General features: G+C 39.2%; 1 non-coding gene across 1 annotated transcript; it reads right to left on the bottom strand.

Moving 5' to 3' along the window:
* Positions 1–1,528: 1,528 nt before the first annotated feature.
* On the bottom strand, positions 1,529–1,636 carry LOC112740030 (small nucleolar RNA R71). Its single transcript, XR_003170966.1, has one exon. It is a non-coding gene; the product is annotated as a small nucleolar RNA R71 (small nucleolar RNA).
* Between the last annotated feature and the right edge of the window lie 10,736 nt (positions 1,637–12,372).

Below are 12,372 nucleotides of genomic sequence, written 5' to 3'. Positions count from 1 at the left end.
ATTCTTGCATGCATTCATTGTTTTGATCTAAAAATCTTCATGCATTGCATCATTTTCATGTTTTTCTCTCTCATCATAAAAATTCAAAAATCAAAAAAATATCTTTCTCTTTTTCACTCATAAATTTCGAAAATTTGAGTTGACTTTTTCAAAACTTTTTAAAATCTAGTTGTTTTTATGAGTCAAATCAAATTTTCAATTTAAAAATCTTATCTTTTTCAAAAATCAAATCTTTTTTCATTTTTCTTATTTATTTTCAAAAATTTTTAAAATATTTTTCAAAAATCTTTTTCTTATCTTTATCTCCTAATTTTCGAAAATAACATCATCAATTAATGTTTTGATTCAAAAATTTCAAGTTTGTTACTTGCTTGTTAAGAAAGATTCAAACTTTGAGTTCTAGAATCATATCTTGTGATTTCTTGTGAATCAAGTCATCAATTGTGATTTTAAAAATCAAATCTTTTTCAAAACTAATTTCAATCATATCTTTTCAAAAATATCTCTTTATCTTATCTTTTTCAAAATTTGATTTTAAAATATCTTTTCTAACTTCTTGTCTTCTTATCTTTTCAAAATTGATTTTCAAATTTGTTTCAACTAACTAACTAACTCTTTGTTTGTTTCTTATCTTTTTCAAAACTACCTAACTAACTCTCTCTCTCTAATTTTCGAAAATATCTTCCCTCTTTTTCAAAATTTCTTTTTAATTAACTAATTAATTTAATTGTTGATTTTAATTTTCGAAACTTACTAACCTTTTTCAAAAACTATTTTCGAAAATCACTAACTCTTTTTCAAAAATTATTTTCGAAAATTGTCTCTCTCTATTTATTTATTCATCTACTAACACTTCATCTCACCAAAAATTCGAACCCCCTCTTCCATCTGTGTTCGAATTTTTTCTTCTTCTTTTCTTCTACTCACACAGGGACCTCTATACTGTGGTAAAAAAGACCCCTATTATTATTATTTTTCTGTCCCTCTTTTTCATATGAGCAGGAGCAAGGACAAAAACATTCTTGTTGAAGCAGATCCGGAACCTGAAAGGACTCTGAAGAGGAAACTAAGAGAAGCTAAATTACAACAATCCAGCAAGCACCTTTCAGAAATTTTCGAACAGGAAGAGGAGATGGCAGCCGAAAATAATAATAATGCAAGGAGGATGCTTGGTGACTTTACTGCACCTAATTCCAATTTACATGGAAGAAGCATCTCCATTCCTGCCATTGGAGCAAACAATTTTGAGCTGAAACCTCAATTAGTTTCTCTGATGCAGCAGAACTGCAAGTTTCATGGACTTCCATCTGAAGATCCTTTTCAGTTCTTAACTGAATTCTTGCAGATATGTGATACTGTTAAGACTAATGGAGTAGATCCTGAAGTCTACAGGCTCATGCTTTTCCCTTTTGCTGTAAGAGACAGAGCTAGAATATGGTTGGACTCTCAACCTAAGGATAGCCTGAACTCTTGGGATAAGTTGGTCAAGGCTTTCTTAGCCAAGTTCTTTCCTCCTCAAAAGCTGAGTAAGCTTAGAGTGGATGTTCAGACCTTCAGACAGAAAGAAGGTGAATCCCTCTATGAAGCTTGGGAGAGATACAAAGAACTGACCAAAAAGTGTCCTTCTGACATGCTTTCAGAATGGACCATCCTGGACATATTCTATGATGGTCTGTCTGAATTAGCTAAAATGTCATTGGATACCTCTACAGGTGGATCCATTCACTTAAAGAAAACGCCTGCAGAAGCTCAAGAACTCATTGACATGGTTGCTAATAACCAGTTCATGTACACTTCTGAGAGGAATCCTGTGAGTAATGGGATGCCTCAGAAGAAGGGAGTTCTTGAAATTGATACTCTGAATGCCATATTGGCTCAGAACAAAATATTGACTCAGCAAGTCAATATGATTTCTCAGAGTCTGAATGGAATGCAAGCTGCATCCAACAGTACTCAAGAGGCGCCTTCTAAAGAAGAGGCCTATGATCCTGGGAACCCTGCAATAGCAGAGGTGAATTACATGGGTAAAACTTATGGAAACACCTATAACCCCTCATGGAGAAATCACCCAAATCTCTCATGGAAGGATCAACAAAAGCCTCAACAAGGCTTTAATAATGGTGGAAGAAATAGGTTTGACAATAGTAAACCTTTTCCATCATCCACTCAGCAACAGACAGAGAACTCTGAACAAAATACCTCTAATTTAGCAAACTTAGTCTCTGATCTATCTAAGGCCACTGTAAGTTTCATGAATGAAACAAGGTCCTCCATTAGAAATTTGGAGGCACAAGTGGGCCAGCTGAGTAAAAGGATCACTGAAATCCCTCCTAGTACTCTCCCAAGCAATACAGAAGAAAATCCAAAAGGAGAGTGCAAGGCCATTGACATAGTCAACACGGCCGAACCTGGAAAGGAAGAGGAGGACGTAAATCCCAGTGAGGAAGACCTCCTGGGACGTCCAGTGATCAATAAGGAGTTTTCCTTTGAGGAACCAAAGGAATCTGAGACTCATCTAGAGAATATAGAGATTCCATTGAACCTCCTTATGCCCTTCATAAGCTCTAACGAGTATTCATCTTCTGAAGAGAATAAGGATGTTACTGAAGAGCAAGTTACCAAGTACCTTGGTGCAATCATGAAGCTGAATGCCAAATTATTTGGTATTGAGACTTGGGAAGATGAACCTCCCTTGTTCACTAATGAAATGAGTGATCTGGATCAACTGACATTGGCTCAGAAGAAACAGGATCCTGGAAAGTTCATAATACCTTGTACCATAGGCAACATGATCTTTGATAAGGCTCTGTGTGACCTTGGTTCAGGGATAAACCTCATGCCCCTCTCTGTAATAGAGAAACTGGGAATCTTTGGGGTGCAAGCTACTAAAATCTCATTAGAGATGGTAGACAGTTCAAGAAAACAGGCTTATGGACAAGTAGAGGATGTGTTAGTAAAGGTTGAAGGCCTTTACATCCCTGCTGATTTCATAGTCCTAGATACTGGGAGGGATGAGGATGAATCCATCATCCTTGGAAGATCCTTCCTAGCCACAGCAAGAGCTGTGATTGATGTTGACAGAGGTGAATTAGTCCTTCAATTGAATGAGCACTCCCTTGTGTTTACAACTCAAGGTTACCCTTCTGTAAACATGGAGAGGAAGCATAAAAAGCTTCTCTCAAAACAAAGTCAACCAGAGCCCCCACAGTCAAACTCTAAGTTTGGTGTTGGGAGGCCACAACCAAACTCTAAGTTTGGTGTTGAACTCCCATATCCAAACTCTAAGTTTGGTGTTGGAAAGTCTCAACAATGCTCTGAACATCTGTGAGGCTCCATGAGAGCCCACTATCAAGCTATTGACATTAAAGAAGCACTTGTTGGGAGGCAACCCAATTTTTATTTATCTAATTTTTATTTTCATTGTTTTTCATGTTTTATTAGGTTCATGATCATGTGGAGTCACAAAATAAATATAAAAATTGAAAACGGAATCAAAAACAGCAGAAGAAAAATCACACCCTGGAGGAGGATCTCACTGGCATTTAAACGCCAGTAAGAAGCATCTGGCTGGCGTTCAACGCCAGAACAGAGCATGGTTCTGGCGCTGAACGCCCAAAATGGGCAGTATCTGGGCGTTTGAACGCCATAATTGCACCCTGGAAAAGAGCTGGCGCTGAACGCCCAGAACAAGCATGGTTCTGGCGTTCAACGCCAGAAATGGGCAACAAATGGGCGTTCAACGCCCAGAACAAGCACCAATCTGGCGCTGAACGCCCAGAGTTGTGTGCAAGGGCATTTTGCATGCCTAATTTGGTGCAAGGTTGTAAATCCTTGAACACCTCAAGATATGTGGACCCCACAGGATCCCCACCTACCTCTACTCACTTCTTCTCACCCCTCTTTCACACAATCCCATAAACACTCTTCCCCAAAACTCTTCACCAATCACCTCAATCTCTCTTCCCTATAACCACTTCACCACTCACATCCATCCACTCTTCCCCATAAACCTACCTCATAAACCCCACCTACCTTCAAAATTCAAAATCAATTCCCCACCCAAAACCCACCCTTATGGCCGAACCTTACCCCCCATCCCTTCCCTATATATAGCCCTCCATTCTTCCTCATTTTCATACAAAACAACCCTCTCTTCTCCTTCTTGGCCGAAACACATCCCCCCCTCTCCTCCATATCTTCTTCTTCTTCTTCTTCTTCTTCTTCTTCATCTATTCTTTCTTCTCTTGCTCGAGGGCGAGCAATATTCTAAGTTTGGTGTGGTAAAAGCATAAGCTTTTTATTTTTCCATTACCATTGATGGCACCCAAGACCGGAGAATCCTCTAGAAAAGGGAAAGGGAAGATAAAAGCTTCCACCTCCGAGTCATGAGAGATGGAAAGATTCATCTCCAAAGTTCATCAAGACCACTTCTATGATATTGTGGCCAAGAAGAAGGTGATCCCCGAGGTCCCTTTCAAGTTCAAGAGAAATGAGTATCCGGAAATCCGACATGAGATCCATAGAAGAGGTTGGGAAGTTCTAACAAACCCCATCCAACAAGTCGGCATTCTAATGGTTCAAGAGTTCTATGCCAATGCATGGATCACTAGGAACCATGATCAAAGTAAGAACCCGAATCCAAAGAATTATCTCACAATGGTTCGGGGGAAATACTTAGATTTTAGTCCGGAGAATGTGAGGTTGGCGTTTAACTTGCCTATGATGCAAGGAGATGCACGCCCCTACACTAGAAGGGTCAACTTTAATCAAAGGTTGGACCAAGTCCTCATGGACATATGTGTGGAAGGAGCTCAATGGAAGATTGACTCCAAAGGCAAGCCGGTTCAATTAAGAAGACTGGACCTCAAGCCTGTGGCTAGAGGATGGTTGGAGTTCATCCAACGCTCCATCATCTACACTAGCAACCGATCTGAAGTTACTGTGGATCGGGCCATCATGATCCATAGCATCATGATTGGAGAGGAAGTAGAAGTTCATGAAGTCATCTCCCTTGAACTCTACAAAATAGCCGAAAAGCCCTCTCCTGGGGCAAGGCTAGCTTTTCCTCATCTTATTTGCCATCTATGTTACTCAGCTGGAGCTTTCATAGAAGGAGACATTCCTATTGAGGAAGAGAAGCCCATCACTAAGAAAAGGATGGAGCAAGTAAGAGAGCCCATTCATGGATCTCAAGAGACGCATGAAGCTCATCACCATGAGATCCCAGAGATGCCTCAAATGCATTTTCCTCCACAAAACTATTGGGAGCAAATCAACACCTCCCTAGGAGAATTAAGTTCCAACATGGGACAATTAAGGGTGGAACATCAAGAGCACTCCATCATCCTTCATGAAATAAGAGAAGATCAAAAAGCAATGAGGGAGGAGCAACAAAGACAAGGAAGAGACATAGAAGAGCTCAAGGACATCATTGGTTCCTCAAGAAGGAAATGCCACCATCACTAAGGTGGACTCATTCCTTGTTCTTACATTCTCTGTTTTTCATTTTCTCTATGTTAAGTGCTTATCCATGTTTGTGTCTTCATTACATGATCATTAGTATTTAGTAACTTTGTCTTAAAAGTATGAATGTCCTATGAATCCATCACCTCTCTTAAATGAAAACTGTTTTAATTCAAAAGAACAAGAAGTACATGAGTTTTGAATTTATCCTTGAACTTAGTTTAATTATATTCATGTGGTGACAATGCTTCTTGTTTTCTGAATGAATGCTTGAACAGTGCATATGTCTTTTGAAATTGTTGTTTAAGAATGTTAAATATGATGGCTCTTGAAAGAATGATGATAAGGAGACATGTTATTTGATAATCTGAAAAATCATAAAAATGATTCTTGAAGCAAGAAAAAGCAGCAAAGAACAAAGCTTGCAAAAAAAAAAGAGAAAAAAAAAATAATGGCGAAAAAAAATAGAAAGAAAGAGAGAAAAGCAAGCAGAAAAAGCCAAAGCTCTTAAAACCAAGAGGCAAGAGCAAAAAGCCAATAACCCTTAAAACCAAAAGGCAAGGGTAAATAAAAAGGATCCCAAGGCTTTGAGCATCAGTGGATAGGAGGGCCTAAAGGAATAAAATCCTGGCCTAAGCGGCTAAACCAAGCTGTCCTTAACCATGTGCTTGTGGCGTGAAGGTGTCAAGTGAAAACTTGAGACTGAGCGGTTAAAGTCAAGGTCCAAAGCAAAAACAGAGTGTGCTTAAGAACCCTGGACACCTCTAATTGGGGACTTTAGCAAAGCTGAGTCACAATCTGAAAAGGTTCACCTAGTTATGTGTCTGTGGCATTTATGTATCCGGTGGTAATACTGGAAAACAAAGTGCTTAGGGCCACGGCCAAGACTCATAAAATAGCTGTGTTCAAGAATCATCATACTGAACTAGGAGAATCAATAACACTATTTGAATTCTGAGTTCCTAAAGATGCCAATCATTCTGAACTTCAATGGATAAATTGAGATGCCAAAACTATTCAAGAGGCAAAAAGCTACAAGTCCCGCTCATCTGATTGGAGCTATGTTTCATTGATAGTTTGGAATTTATAGTATATTCTCTTTTTTTTTATCCTATTTGATTTTTAGTTGCTTGGGGACAAGCAACAATTTAAGTTTGGTGTTGTGATGAGCGGATAATTTATACGCTTTTTGGCATTGTTTTTAGTATGTTTTTAGGAGAATCTAGTTACTTTTAGGGATGTTTTCATTAGTTTTTATGTTAAATTCACATTTCTGGACTTTACTATGATTTTGTATATTTTTCTGTGATTTCAAGTATTTTCTGGCTGAAATTGAGGGACTTGAGCAAAAATCAGATTCAGAGGTTGAAGAAGGACTGCTGATGCTGTTGGATTCTGACCTCCCTGCACTCAAAATGGATTTTCTGGAGCTACAGAACTCAAAATGGCGCGCTTCCAATTGCGTTCGAAAGTAGACATCCAGCGGTTTCCAGAAATATATAATATTCCATACTTTGGCCAAGTTTAGACGACATAAAAGGGCGTTGAACGCCAGTTCTATGCTGCTATCTGGAGTTAAACGCTAGAAACACGTCACAAACAAGAGTTGAACGCCAGAAATACGTTACAACATGGCGTTCAACTCCAAGAATGACCTCTGCACGTGTAACATTCAAGCTCAGCCCAAGCACACACCAAGTGGGCCCCGGAAGTGGATTTATGCATCAATTATTTACTTCTGCAAACACTAGTAACTAGTTTAGTATAAATTGGACTTTTTACTATTGTATTTGACATCCTGGATTGTATTTTTGATCCTGTGATCACGTTTTGGGGGCTGGGCTCTCGGCCATGCCTGAAATTTTCACTTATGTATTTTCATACGGTAGAGTTTCTGCACTCCATAGATTAAGGTGTGGAGCTCTGCTGTTCCTCAAAGATTAATGCAAAGTACTACTGTTTTTCTATTCAATTCAACTTATTCCGCTTCTATGATATTCATTCGCACTTCAACCTGAATGTGATAAACGTGACAATCATCATCATTCCCCCACAAACGTGTGCCTGACAACCACTTCTGTTCCATCTTAGATTGAATGAGTATCTCTTGGATCTCTTAATCAGAATCTTCGTGGTATAAGCTAGATTGATGGCGGCATTCATGAGAGTCCGGAAAGTCTAAACCTTGTCTGTGATATTCTGAGTAGGACTCTGGGATTGAATGAGTGTGACGAACTTCAAACTCGCGAGTACTGGGCGTAGTGACAGACGCAAAAGGAGGGTGAATCCTATTCCAGTATGATCGAGAACCTCAGATGATTAGCCGTGCTGTGACAGAGCATTTGGACCATTTTCACAGAGGATAGGATGCAGCCATTGACAAGGGTGATGCCTCCAGACGATTAGCCATGTAGTGACAGCGCATCGGACCATTTTCCAGAGAGGATCAAAAGTAGCCATTGACAATGGTGATGTCCTTACATAAAGCCAGCCATGGAAAGGAGTAAGACTGATTGGATGAAGATAGCAGGAAAGCAGAGGTTCAGAGGAACGAAAGCATCTCTATACACTTATCTGAAATTCTCACCAATGATATACATAAGTGTTTCTATCCTTATTTTCTATCTATTTATTATTTATATTCGAACACTCCATAACTATTTGATATCCGCCTGACTGAGATTTACAAGGTGACCATAGCTTGCTTCAAACCAACAATCTCCGTGGGATCGACCCTTACTCACGTAAGGTGTATTACTTGGACGACCCAGTGCACTTGCTGGTTAGTTGAATCGAAGTTGCGAATGAAAAACGATTTATTAAGACGTGCATACAGAGTTTCTGGCGCCGTTGCCTGAGATCACAATTTCGTGCACCAGAGTTCTTATAGATGCCAATCATTCTGAACTTCAAAGGAAAAAGTGAGATGCCAAGACTGTTCAGAAGCAAAAAGCTGCAAGCCCCGCTCATCTAATTTGAACTAAGCTTCATTGATATCATGGAATTTATAGTATATTCTCTTATTTTTATCCTATTTTTTTCAGTTTTTTGAGGACAAGCAACAATTTAAGTTTAGTGTTGTGATGAGCGGATAATTTGTACGCTTTTTGGCATTATTCTATTTTTCAGTTACTTTTTATTCTATTTTTATTAGTTTTTATTCAAAATTTATATTTCTAGACTTTACTATGAGCTTGTGTGTTTTTCTGTGATTTCAGGTATTTTCTGGCTGAAATTGAGGGACCCGAGCAAAAATCTGATTCAGAGGCTGAAAAAGGACTGCAGATGCTGTTGGATTCTGACCCTCCTGCACTCGAAATGGATTTTCTCGTGCTACAGAAGCCCAATTGGCACGCTCTCAATTGTGTTGGAAGGTAGACATCTTGGGCTTTCCAGAAATATATAATAGTCCATACTTTGATCGAGTTTTGATGATGAAAACTGGCGTTTAAACGCCAACTTTCTACCCTATTCTGGCGTTAAACGCCAGAACCGGCATAAAAGCTGAAGTTAAACGCCCAAAGTGGCACAAAAGCTGGTGTTTAACTCCAAGAAAAGTCTCTACATGTGAAAGCTTCAATGCTCAGCCCAAGCACACACCAAGTGGGCCCCGGAAGTGGATTTCTACACTAACTATTCTAGCTTATTCATTTTCTGTAACCCTAGGTCACTAGTTTATTATAAAAACTACTTTTAGTGATTCATTTTGTACCTCATGACATTTTACATCTGAATTTTGTATCTTCTACGCCATGAGTCTCTAAATCCCATGGTTGGGGGTGAGGAGCTCTGCTGTGTCTTGATGGATTAATGCAATTATTTCTGTTTTCTATTCAATCACGCTTGTTTCTATTCTAAGATATTCATTCGCACTTCAACTTGATGAATGTGATGATCTGTGACACTCATCACCATTCTCAACCTATGAACGCGTGCCTGACAACCACCTCCATTCTACCTTAGATTGAGTGCATATCTCTTAGCCTCCTGGTTCAGATCAGAGCCTTCGTGGTATAAGCTAGAATCAATTGGCAGCATTCTTGAGATTCAGAACGTCTAAACCTTGTCTGTGGTATTCTGAGTGGGATCTGGCATGGGATGACTGTGACGAGCTTCAAACTCGCGAGTGTTGGGCGTAGTGACAGACGCAAAAGGATCAATGGATCCTATTCTGACATGAGTGAGAACCGACAGATGATTAGCCGTGCGGTGACAGTGCATTTGGACCATTTTTGCTGAGAGGACGGATGGTAACCATTGACAACGGTGATCCACCAACATACAACTTGCCATGGAAGGAGCCTTGCGTGCGTGAAGAAGAAGACAGTAGGAAAGCAGAGATTCAGAAGACAGAGCATCTCCAAAACCTCAACATGTTCTCCATTACTACATAACAAGTATTATTTATTTCATGTTTTTTTACTTTTTACAATTAAAACTAAGAATCATTACTAATATCCTGACTAAGAATTACAATATAACCATAGCTTGCTTCAAGCCGACAATCTCCATGGGATCGACCCTTACTCACGTAAGGTATTACTTGGACGACCCAGTGCACTTGCTGGTTAGTTGTGCGGAATTGCAAAAGTGTGATTGTAATTTCGTGCACCAGAGGGTTTGATTTGTTGGACATAGAATTTGGGTATTTTTTGGTTAAATTCAATGTTGCCACAGATCATGAGAAGGTCATGCTTGGTGGTCTTTGGTTGATCGACAGTCACTATGTCGCACTAAAGCTATGGGATGTGGACTTTAGGCCATCTGAACAGTCCTTCGGATCAACGCTAGTATGGATTCAGGTTTTGGAACTTCCGATTTGGTGCTACCATGAACAAGCAATGCTGCGAATTGCATCTGCAATAGAAGTTCTAGTAAAAGTGGACTTGGCCACAAAGCTTACAGAACGAGATATGCTCGAGCTTATGTTCAGATTAACATAGGGTTGCTAGTAATCAAACATATTATTGTGGAGGGCACTCAAGAAGTGGAGTAAGTGAGCTTACAGTTGATTTGTTTTACTTGTACACAGTATAGGCATGACAAATCATTGTGCATGGAGAAAGAATACTCAGAAGGAAAGGGTAATGCTTTCGGTGATGGAAAGAATTATGAAGCCCTGACACCGATGTCACACAATGATTAAGAAATTCAAAAAGAGGTTGAATCAGAAGCTCATGATTTGGGCGAGAATTCTCGTGATTTGGTCGAGAAATCAGAAGTTGTTAAAGGAAATGATACGGGAGTGGGATCATCGGCTCTTCACATGCATGATGTTCACGTTAATGAGGCATGCATGGATGATGGAGAGGGCTGGCAACAAGTTCTGCCTAAGAAAAAATTCACAATGGGTCTTAAGTCAAGTTTAAAGGCCCAAGATGGAAGGCAGCACAAGTGTAGTTTGAGAAGGGTCCCAAGGCCCAATTTGCATGGTGATGGATGCAAATCAATTTGAATTAGGATGGGACAGCAAGGAAAACATGAAAATGTGTCATCTCCATCGCACAAAACTCCTACACGTTGTGAAATTTCTCTCCGGAAGTGCCCCAATCTTCCTCCCTGTAGAACTATCCAGTTGATAGAAATGGCAGCGCAAAAGAGGGCACCTCAGTAGATGGAAGCATGGTGGCGGGTGCAGCATTAGGGGGTCCAATGGTGACAATTATTGTGGATCAGAGAGCGCTAGCACCGCAGGACAAACTACCTGTTGAGGTTGGTGATTCTATTTAGTGTATTATGTTCTTATTTATTTTGTCCCTATTTTTTATGAATAGTTTAAATATGATTATTTTGAATATTAGGGGGTTCTTCTCATAAGTTAGTCCGGGTGCATTGTAAAAAATTTGTTAAAAAATTTATACCTATTTTTTTATTGTGGTTGAAACTCACTTTCCTTTTTAACTTTTGAAAGTATTCTAAAAAAGACTTAGGTATCACTCTATTGGTATAGTGGAAGTGAAGGGGCATAAAGGGGGTATTTGGTTTCTATCATCTATGCAGGGTGCTTGTTGTAAGTTCATTGATACTTTTAATCAGGGTGTTACAGTTAAAGTTCAGTTTGATAATTTGATTTGGAGGTGTTGTGGTATTTATGGTAGCCCCCAATTTAATAAAAGGGTTCTTCTTTGGGATTATCTTGTTTCATAGTCCATGATTTTCTAAGGACCTTGGATTGTTTTTTGTGATTTTAATAAAGTCATATTTTCTCATGAATTAAGGGTTGCCAATTTTCTCATCAAAAGTAGACACGTTTGCTGTTTTATTAAGGGATAGTGGTTTGTTTAATCTGAAGACTATTGGAAGACAGTTTTCTTGGTACAAGAGGGTAAAAAACTTATACGTGGCAAAAAAGTTTGACCGGGTTTGTATAAATAGTGGTTGGTTACCTATCTTTCAAGAGGCCTATGCAGAAGTTTTAAATGTGCTTCAGTCTGATCATTGTCCTATCCTGGTGTATTGTAAAGGTCGTCCTCATCCTAAAAGGAATCAACCATTTCAATTTATTGCTGCTTGGGCTACTCATCTCGAGTACAAGAATTTTGTGAACCAATCATGGTGGTCTGGTAATGGAGGAATTCATCGCAAGCTTTCGGAAGTGCTGAAGAATTCCTTAGAGTTTAATTCGAAGGTGTTCGGTAACATTTTTGTTAGAAACTGTGAATTGGAACACCAGATTAATAATTTGCAGAAGCATTTGGAAGTAGTGGATAGCATTTATTTTCATCAGAAAGAGCAAAAATTGATTGATGATTATAATAATACTCTAGTGCAAAAAGAGCTCCTATGGTTCCAAAAGTCTAGAGAATAGTGGCTAAGGTTCGGAGATCAAGATTCTTTCATGTTCAAACTCTTGTGTGAAGGAAGCATAATAAGATTCATGGCCTTTCTTCAAGGATGGGGTGTGGGAGA

Source organism: Arachis hypogaea, chromosome 13 (genome assembly GCF_003086295.3).
Source record: "Arachis hypogaea cultivar Tifrunner chromosome 13, arahy.Tifrunner.gnm2.J5K5, whole genome shotgun sequence".
Taxonomy (NCBI): Eukaryota; Viridiplantae; Streptophyta; class Magnoliopsida; order Fabales; family Fabaceae; genus Arachis; species Arachis hypogaea.
This window is presented reverse-complemented; position numbering and strand designations above follow the sequence as displayed.